Raw genomic sequence first — 10,806 nt, forward strand, 5'->3', positions numbered from 1 at the left:
TTGTAAGTGGAAAAATTATTTTAAAAATCTTTTTGTGCCTAGACCAAATAATTTGCATTATGGTAATAATGTAACAAATGACGTAGTAACAGATGAAAGTCGGGCTAGATGTTCAGAATTAAATAGAGATATTTCTATTCTCGATGTTAGAACAGCTATTATGAAAGCTAAATGTGGAAAAGCATGTGGAATAGATAGTTTGCCTGCGGATATTTTAAAAAATGACACATGTGTCTCCTTTTTACATATTTTATATAATGTTTGTTTTAACACAGGGGTTATACCATCAGAATGGGGTAAGATTATAATTAATTCTATACCAAAAAGTAGTACACTTGACCCTCGAGACCCATTATCTTATAGAGGTATTTCGTTATCATGCTCGATGTACAAAATATATTGTTCTATTTTGAATACCAGACTAGCTACTTGGGCGGAGCATTATGATATTTTAGTCGATGAACAAAATGGTTTTCGTAAGCAAAGGAGTACAGTCGATCATATTTCTTCCTTAACAAATATTATTGACACAAGAAAAAAGTCTAAACAATCTACCTTTTGTGCCTTCATAGATTTTAAAAAGGCTTACGATTTTATAGATAGAGGTATTCTGTGGTTAAAATTATCCGACCCAGATGTAGGTATAAATGGAAAGATTCTAACTGCTCTGAAATCTTTATATAGGAGAGATCGCCGTGACGTCACGCGTTAACATCTGTTTATCTGGTGGTTGGCAAAACAAATGTTTTTAACACCGTTTGCGTTTGAATCAGAATTTTTAATTTTTAATAACTTTTTTGCTCTTTATGGATATTCAAAATTCAAAAAGATTTGAATACTAACGATCTTCATATTTTTGTATCCAAATATCTTTTTTCAAATAATAACCGGTTTTAAATGACATATAATTTTAAAGCGGCGTAGTGATTTTCACAACCTTTAGAAAAACAGTGTAAGTTAAGCGTTCATAATTAATCCATTTTATTCGAAATAACAATTAAAAATAATCAATAAATTGCTTGTTTTATAACCTTTCCATTGATCAAAAAATTATTTATGTAATTTGTGTTTTAAAAAAGTTTAGACCGTTAGAAAAACATCACTGTTTACAAAAAAAACATGGACGATCGGGTTCTGCCCACCCGATCACTGTCTTATCAGTTCTAAAAATAGAAAATACACCGGATTTGTATACAAACACGATCTCTCCTATAGCAATGTTACTTCATGTGTGAGAATTAACGGTCTGTGTACCGACTGGTTTAATGTTCAATGTGGTCTTAGGCAAGGGTGCTCGTTGTCACCTAGGTTGTTTAATTTATATGTTAATGACCTTGCTGTAAGACTTAAGCAAGCAGATAAAGGTATAAGTTTAGAAAATAGTAAACTATGTATTCTTTTGTATGCGGATGATATAGTCCTACTAGCAGAAATGAAGAAGATTGCAATATATGTTAACATTTTAAATGAATGGTGTAACCAAAATAATATGGTTGTTAACCATTAAAAAGTAATATTGTACACTTTAGGCCACGATCTGTTCACAGAACTGCATATACTTTCACATGTGGAACCAATGATATAAAGGTGATTAAGAAATACACTTACCTGGACTGCTATTGGATGAGTATTTAGATTTTGGAATAACTGCTAAAAGTGTTTCTCAGAGTGCGGTAGAGCCTTGGTCTGCTGATTGCGAAATGTAAGTCTGTAGGGGGTGTGCCCTTTTAATGCTTTCAAAAAGTTTATATGACAGTACAGTATGGCAGTTTGGGGTACTAAATCTACTCTTTGTGTTAATGCGGTGCAGAGTCGAGCGATGCGGTTCTTTTTGGGTATGGGCAAGTACACGCCAAACAGTGCTCTCTATGGTGAACTTTCATGGAAACCCCCACATGTGAAACAATGGAGATCTGTGGCCAGCAATTTATTAGAATAAAGACTATGGATAATAATAGAATCAATTATAGAATCTTTGCTCTATGCTGTAATAAGAGTAATAGAAATTGTAACTATGGCAGTTTCAAGTTTAAGTTACATTTGTCTTATACTGGATTTGCTAGATTACTATGAAAATTGTGACAGGAATCGTCTAGATATTTTATGACTTAGTTGAAAATGCATCTATGGTAAATATTTGAAATTTGGAAAGAAAGTTTAGAAAATGAAGTTGGTCCATCTGGTAGAGGTAGAATAAATTGAGGACCTATGCCTGTTCAAAACTTGACTATGTAACAAGAACTATGTTAAGTCCTTTTAAAATACCTTTGAAACATAATATCAGCATGAGCAAAATTCAGATGTGGCGTTGCCCTATTAGACTTGAGACTGGTAGATATGAAAACTTACCAGAGGAGCAAAGACTATGTCCAATATGTAGGCAAGGAGTTTGAGAATGAAATGCATGTATTGTTTACACTGTAATGCTTATTGATCAAAGAAGTACAATGTTTACAAAGCAACTGATATTGATAATGGTTTTAATAATTTTTCTGACCAGGAAAAACTTGTGTTTGTTCTCTCAGCAATAATGATAATATGCTTAATGTCACTGCCAAACCGTTATAATATTTTTAAACTAGAAATAATCTGTTGTATAAGGAATAACTAGAATTATAATTCTTATTGAGCTACTATGGGAGGGTCTGCGATGGATATTTTTGGACTGGATTGGTCACGTTCTAGGTGTCTGGTTTGGCCGTCTACTTTGGTTTATCTGCACTGGTGTGCGCATTTACTGTCGAATGTTTGAAAGGCGGTGTGGATCAAGAAGCACATTGATGTTACCTTTTCTTGCGTGTATATCTTTGATGCTGGTCTTCTCATGGCGTAGCTCATTTCCTCATTTTATAGACATGTACAATATATTAAGCAATAGTGGTGAAACATGATTTATTTCATGGGAATCATTCCTTAATACATAAGCCTGTAGTAACACATTCTTTTTTCACCAATAATTGAGGAGGTATATGTTACAAATGGTCATTTTTTTTTTTGTATGTAATGTGAGGACTACTTTGTATGAAAATGTGACTTGTTTAGTAGTAAACCAAATTTTACGATGTAAATATGTATTAACTCAGTTAAATCTTATATAATGTAAAGGTATTCTTTTATGACAGTGCAGATTATCATTGCTAACCAGTCCCCTCATGATCTGATCATGGAGGGTAATTGGTTTTTTAAAATATTTTTTATTTTGCGCACTACTGCCCGATTTACAGTCTTCAGTATCTTATTAAGTCATAACTTTTTATTGCAGTTTTTTTTTTTAATAAAAAAGGTTAGCAGTGGTAAGCTGATTTTTAAGATGATTTTGTGTAAATATTTGTTGTAGCATTGTGTCTGTATAATGTCCTAACAATTAAAGCTCAGTGGATTACCAGATCTATGACGTTTAGCAATTATGTGATTATAAATTATGTTTGGTCTGATCAGAATATTACTTATCTTACACAATTATCATTGGCTGTGTTAGTTAGTGGTGTGAGAGTCCATGTCTTGGTTTTCCTCATTGATATGGCTTTATGATAAAAAGTCTCTTATAATTCTATTTCAAGAATGGCCAGTACTATGTATCTTATGTTTTGTAAAATCTTTATGTGCATATGTAATGTATTGGAAGAGACTGAAATAAATAAATAAAAAAAATAGTTAACTTTCTCATCAGCAAAGTTTTATAAATGCATTCTGTAAACAATACCATATTCCAGCGTGTACCTATTTATTTAGTTACTCCATTGACCTCGCTTGTCACAATGGTTCTACGCCTCTGTACAGCATTACAATGGAAATTTCATTTCAAACTGAAACCAAACAAATAATTATCTCTCTCTTTCTCTCTCATACATCTATTATTTACTCGCTTAAACAAGTAAGAGAAAAATCAATTACTCCATTCCTTCTACAAGCATTCATGACCTTATAACTGAACAACTGGCAAATACAATTTCACAGTATATTTTCTCCTTTTATAACTTAATTATTTTGCTGAAGATCAGCGTATGAAAATCAAGTAGGCACAACTGACTATAAAAAGTATGGAAATCTAATTAATTTTTTGCTTTAGAGGCAAAGTCTAAACAGACAAGTGATTCAGTTAGGCTACTATTTTGGAACGACTTTACCAGAAGTTCTTACTCGATTAGGCTAAACATACTGTGAATGAGTTTATGCAAAATTCTCCTTTTTTCTAAATTTGCTAAGACTGATATCATTTCTGTCGATGGTCGCAGTGCCTAGTGAATAAATCTTAACAGTCAGTGGGCTGCAACAGTACATCTTGAATTTTATTGCCACCGATTGAACCTCAACACACGACGCAGACAATATCAAATAAAATACATTCATAAGATGGCAATAACGTAAGCCACCGTGGATATGTAGGTTTAGAAGTGCCAATTACCGCTAAAGGTATTGTCATTTAATCAGTTATGTTTGGGGTGCTCAGTGCTTCCTGGGAAATCTACCTTAACATTTTATTTTTCATTACACCTGACCTTAAAATGACACACAAGGTGCTAGTAACCGATTATTGTCCATATCCCCAATTATTAAGATGGCTATGTGAAAGCAGTACACCATAATCTTAAACGAGTAGCATCAAAGCTTGAGTTATGGTTCTTGAGCAATGTGTATACTACCCATGATAGTCTTTAAAAATTCTACATTAGCAGATAGAGAAATGAGATGGTTGTCAAGTTGAAGGAATCGGGACAATGCTTTGAGATTCGTTGATGAGTCTATTAAGCATAGAAGCAAAGTTGTCCGTATAGCTGACATTCGTCGAAAACTCCGATGATGATGTAGAATCAGGCGTGCAGAAATCAGGCATACAGAGGAACGTGTTGAACTTCACATAATTTTCGTTAGTCAGCTTTCAAAAGCAGGTTTAGCAGATCGTTTGAAAAGTGATCTTTGGAAATAGCGTACTTGTGAACGTGACGTCCTGTGGTACCAGTGGATTCTTCGGCTGCGCCAGTGCCTCCAAGACGGATCCATTGAAGGTTCGTGTCTCCATGACCAAATACAAGCGGGATCGAATATATAGACAGTTGCTATACCTTCCTTATATTTCTTGATCAAAAAGAATGGATTCTATGGAAAAACATAACGTCACGCTACAAATGATTAAACTAAACACGAACTTTGTTGTGTGTATTTGAATCGTCATGACGTTACCAATGTAGATTCTTCACGGGTGTAAATTTTGAAATTGTTTATCTCTGTATTTTTAGTAAATTTTAACCTTTATTTAGTCTATTTGATGGAAAATGATATGCGGCTATGGTACCAAATTTACTCTGTGCCGAGAGGTGGTGACGGAAAATTGACTGTGGATTGCGAGTCGCAACAAACGTTCCTTTGATAAAAGATAAGAATATTTCGATATAATGTTGTGTTTAGATTTTTGATTTTATCTCTATAAATCTAATATTAGCTTAGAACTTATACAGAAATCTATCATTTTAGCGCCAAGTTTTCATTTCCGTTGAACGGTGGTAGTGCCGTCTGTGGCATTGGTGGTTGAACTGTGGTCGTGCTGTCTGTGGCATTGACCGTTGAACTGTGGTCGTGCCGTCTGTGGCACTGGGGGTTGAACTGTGGTCGTGCTGTCTGTGGCATTGACCGTTTAACGGTGGTAGTGCCGTCTGTGGCATTGGGGTTGAACTGTGATCGTGCCGTCTGTGGCATTGACCGTTGAACTGTGGTCGTGTCGTCTGTGGCATTGACCGTTGTATTGTGGTCGTGCCGTCTGTGGAATTGACCGTTGAACGGTGGTAGTGCCGTCTGTGGCATTGACCGTTGAACGGTGGTAGTGCCTTCTGTGGCATTGGGTGTTGAACTGTGGTCGTGCCGTCTGTGGCATTGACTGTTGAACTGTGGTAGTGCCGTCTGTGGCATTGGCCGTTGAACTGTGGTCGTGCCATCTGTGGCACTGACCGTTGAACTGTGGCAGGCCTGTAGCCAGAGGTAAAAATATAGAAAGGCACTTTCTAGTGGAGGGGGGGGGTCGGTGGGCATACTCGCCCGGGAAAATATTTTTCCGAGGGTGCCATTTCGTGCGTTTTTGCTTAATTTCAAACATGTTTTTCTTATGCTATAGTGTTAATTATTCGTGATATTAAAAACAAATGGGAGAAATGAAATAATAGTGCCTCAGCTCGGTTATGCTTTAAAAGATGCTGCCTCAAAACATTTCCTTTTTTTCTCATAATCTTGGTAGAAAAACAGGGAGGTACGCCTCCCTGTGCCTCACTGTAACAGCCTGTGCTGCCGTGCCGTCTGTGGCATTGACCGTTGTACTGTGGTCGTGCCGTCTGTGGCACTCACCGTTGAACTGTGGTCGTGCCGTCTATGGCACTGACCGTTGAACTTTGGTCGTGCCGTCTGTGGCATTGACCGTTGAACTGTGGTCGTGCCGTCTGTAGCATTGACCGTTGAACTGTGGTCGTGCTGTTTGTGGCGTTGACCGTTGAACTGTGGTCATGTCGTTTGTGGCATTAACCGTTTACTGCGGTCATGCCGGTTGTGGCACTGACCGTTGAACTTTGGTCGTACCGTCTGTGGCATTGACCGTTGAACTGTTGTCGTACCGTCTGTGGCATTGGCCGTTAAGCTGTGGTCGTGCTGTTTGTGGCGTTGACCGTTGAAGTGTGGTCATGTCGTTTTTGGCACTGACCGTTTACTGCGGCCAAGCCAGGTGTGGCATTGACCGTTGAACTGTCGTCGTGCCTTTTCTTGCGTTGCCATGTGGTCGTGTGTTTTGTGGCGTTGACCGTAAGAATGTGGGCGTGCTGTTCGTGGCGTTGACAGTTGAAATGTGTTCGTGCCGTTTGTGGCTCTGACCGTTGAACTGTGGTTCCATTTGTGGAATTTGGGGTTGAAATGTGGACGTGCTGCATGTAGCGTTGACCCATGAACTGTGGTCGTGCCATCTGTGGCGTTGACCGTTGAGCTGTGGTCGTGCCAGTTGTGGTGTTGACAGTTGAAATGTGTTCATGCCGTTTTTGGCACTAACCGTTGAACTGTGGTGCCATTTGTGGCATTGGGGGTTGAAATGTGGACGTGCTGCATGTGGCGTTGACCCTTGAACTGTGGTCGTGCCGTCTGTGGCGTTGACCGTTGAACTGTGGTCATGCCGCCTGTGGTGTTGACCGTTGAACTGTGGTCATGCCGTTTGTGGCATTGACCGTTAATCTGTCATCGTGCCTTTTCTTGCGCTGCCCTTTGTTGTCGTTCTGTATGTGGCGTTGACTGTCGAACATGTGGTCATGCCGTTTGTCGTGCTGACCGTTGAACTGTGGCTATGCTGTTTGTGGCGCTGACCGTTGAACTGTCATCATGCCGTTTGTGGCGTTGAGCTGTGGTCATGCCGTTAACAGTGTTAACCGTTGGACTGTGGTTGTGCCGTTTGTGGCTTAGACTGTTGAACTGTAATCGTGCCGTTTTAACATTAACTTGCATTTTTGAATCACTATGATTGATTTCTGATATTTTACCTGTTTTTTCTGCTTCACAATCAAAATGAGGACATAGTAACACATTTCGTAATTATCTCTTCTTATTCCTTTAAGTAATTATCAAATTGATAACTACGAGAAAATTATAGTTTAACAATAACTTAAATTTAACTAAGGGAGACATATTATTTTTGCCCTGTCCGTCCGTCCAATCAATAACTTGAGAACATTTTCACCTACAGCCTTCAAACTCCATAGGGTGATAGGGCTTATAGAGTAGATGACCCCTATTTTTTTTGGGGTCACTCCATCAAAGGTCAAGGTCACAGGGGCCCATTTCCGATCAATAACTTGAGAACCACTTGATCCAGAACCTCGAACTTCATAGGATGATTGGACATGCCAAGTAGATGACCCCTATAATTTTTGGGACACTCGATCAAAGGGGCCTGAACATAGAAAATCCGTTTCCGATCAATAACTGGAGAACCACTTGATACAGAATGTTGAAACTACATAGAATGATTGGACAAACCGGGTAGATGACCCCTATTGGCTTTAGGGGTTACTTCATCAAGTCACAGGGGCCAGAACATAGAAAACCGTTTCTGATCCATAACTCGAGAACCATTTGACCCAGAACCCTAAACTTCATTAAATGATTTAAAGTGTAGATGACCCCTGTAGTATTTTGGGTCACTCGATCAAAGGTAAAGGTCACAGGGGCCTGAACATGGAAAACACTTTCCGATCAATAACTTGAGAACCACTAAACTAAAAATGTTGAAACTTCATAGGACGATTGGACATGCCGAATAGACGACTCCTACTGTTTTTGGGGTCACTCCATCAAAGGTCAAGGTCACAGGGGTCTGTATATGGAAAACCGTTTCCGATCCAAAATTTGAGAACCACTTACCTAAAATCTTCAAACTTCATAGGTTGATAGGGCTTAAGAAGTAGATGACCCAATTTGTTTTCGGGCCCTCGATCAAAGGTAAAGGTCACAGGGGTCTGAACATGGAAAACTGTTTCAAATCAATAACTTGAGAACCACTTGATCCAGAATGCTGAAACTTCATAGGATGACTGGACATGCAGAGCCCTATTGGGGCCACTCGATCAAAGATCAAAGTCACAGGGGCTAGAACATGGAAACCCATTTCCAAGGGACCAGAACATGGAAAACTGTTTCCAATCCATAACTTGACCCAGAACATTGAAACTTAATGGGGTGACTGGACATGCCGAGTAGACGATCCCTACTACATTTCAATCACTAAGCCAACCATCAGTAGTTGACCCCTATTGATCTTGGAGCCATTCTTTCGGAGTTCAAAGTAACAGGGGCCAAAACATGGAAAACAGTTTCCAATCCATAACTTGAGACCATTTGATCCAGAATGTTGAAACTTCATGGGGTGATTGGAGACATGCCGAGTAGATGATTCCTATTGCATTTCAGTCAGTAAGCCAACCATCAGTGTCTCTGACTTTTGCTCCAGTCACATATTGACTTTTTGCCTATTACTACTATACCAAAGCATCTGCTAATTATATTATAATTAATAAAATTTATCAATATGGACACTAGTTATGCTTTCCTTAATGACGAGGATGCCCTCATGCACTTGTCATAGTCTAAATATTGAGACCTCGGGTAGACCGATTTTAAATTCTGATATTTCACATAGTCTACCTAGAGGGGGATATCGACCAGTCAAAAAAATATAACAAAATTCAACTGTTGGGTACAATTATTTGGACACAGTGAGTTGTCACTTTTATTGTCACAGTTATTCCAAACTTAATTCAGTTTTTTCATTAATTAGATCTTTTGAGATGTACTAGCAATTTTCTGGAATGGTTGCTTTGTACAAAATCATAACATTCTGTTCTTTTATCTATTTTTTTTAGTATAACACTCTTTTTTTCTGATCATATTGCTGCAAAATGCCTGTCATTTAAACTTGGTAGTTGTTGCAGTGTAGTAATGTGTAATTAGTGAATACTTAATTTAAAGTTAGTCTTTGTTTTTATGGTCTAGATTCACGGATTTCTTTCCAAATCAAATATTTTCTCGTTTTATTGTTTTCTGCAGTTAAGTGTCATTTGAGACACAGTATTTGGTAGTAAAGGTCATTTTTGTGTGCTTTATAACCCACCATCCCTGCCTATTCAGCATCAACAGTCTGGGTTTCAGACATGTCTGCTGTCCCTATTTGGGGAGTCTTTTGTTTTCCAGATGCCAAGTGTTGCTGTACAGTTATTTTAGCATTTTATACAAGAATCTTTGCTAATGTCTTAATTAAAATACTTTAGCTTTTTTCAGAAACTGTTGCCCTATATATCAAGCCCTTCATGATTGGACGTCTTACTACATCGCTATTATCATGCATTACATAACAAAAGCTGTCAAAAGTGACAATGTGCTCGGCTATTTCGATGCTGGATAGTGAAATTGGGCACATCTGAAGAAAATAACTTGGATCACCAAAAGATTGAGGATCACAATTAAGGCCACAAGTTATTGTTTCATATTTAACCAAATAGATCTATATAACTATAAAGACTGACAAAACTGTTACAGGACACAATTACCTTAGAAAATTCTCAGCCACATGGCCTACCAGCAGTGATGCTAAAGAAACATAAATATCATCATCATAGAACAATAATATGGGCGAAATGTATAATGATACCACACTGTTCTTATGGAATAAGTTGTTTTTAACATTACAAATGATGAACAGTGCTCAAATTATGTACAATCCAGTTCAGAATTCTTGAGTACTCACCAGTTTTACATTTCAGTATGAACCTGCATTCCCTACATTTACATTGCCTGCATTGATATTTCTTACAAAGATATTGAAAGTATAATTTGAAATGCTAAAAGTGATCAACTGTAAGGCACTGACATTATGAAAATGATATATATCAATTATTGCTGTAAAACTATTCTGAAATCAGGCCTGCAGCTTCTGAGGGAAAGATTTGTAAAGTTTATTCCTTGGTTGTCACAGTAGCCAGCTTTTTGCATGGATGACCCAGATTTGAAGAAGTTGAAAGAAGACCACCCAAGGAACATTCCAGTAAAATTTTATTGAAACTGGCCTTGTAGTTTGGGAAATGTTCTTTACTAGCAAAGAAATTGTGGACAATGGACAAACAGACATTAAATGATATGCTGATCAGGAGTCATTCTTGCTCAGGTGAGCTAAAAATTAAAGAAACTAAACACTAAATATAATGCGTAAAACCAGTATCAAAAGTAAATTCTGGATGTTTTATAATCTAATCATAGCATTTTTGCCCACCTTGTGGTTCTCTGTAAATGAAG

The sequence above is a fragment of the Mercenaria mercenaria genome, chromosome 3 (genome assembly GCF_021730395.1).
Source record: "Mercenaria mercenaria strain notata chromosome 3, MADL_Memer_1, whole genome shotgun sequence".
Classification (NCBI taxonomy): Eukaryota; Metazoa; Mollusca; class Bivalvia; order Venerida; family Veneridae; genus Mercenaria; species Mercenaria mercenaria.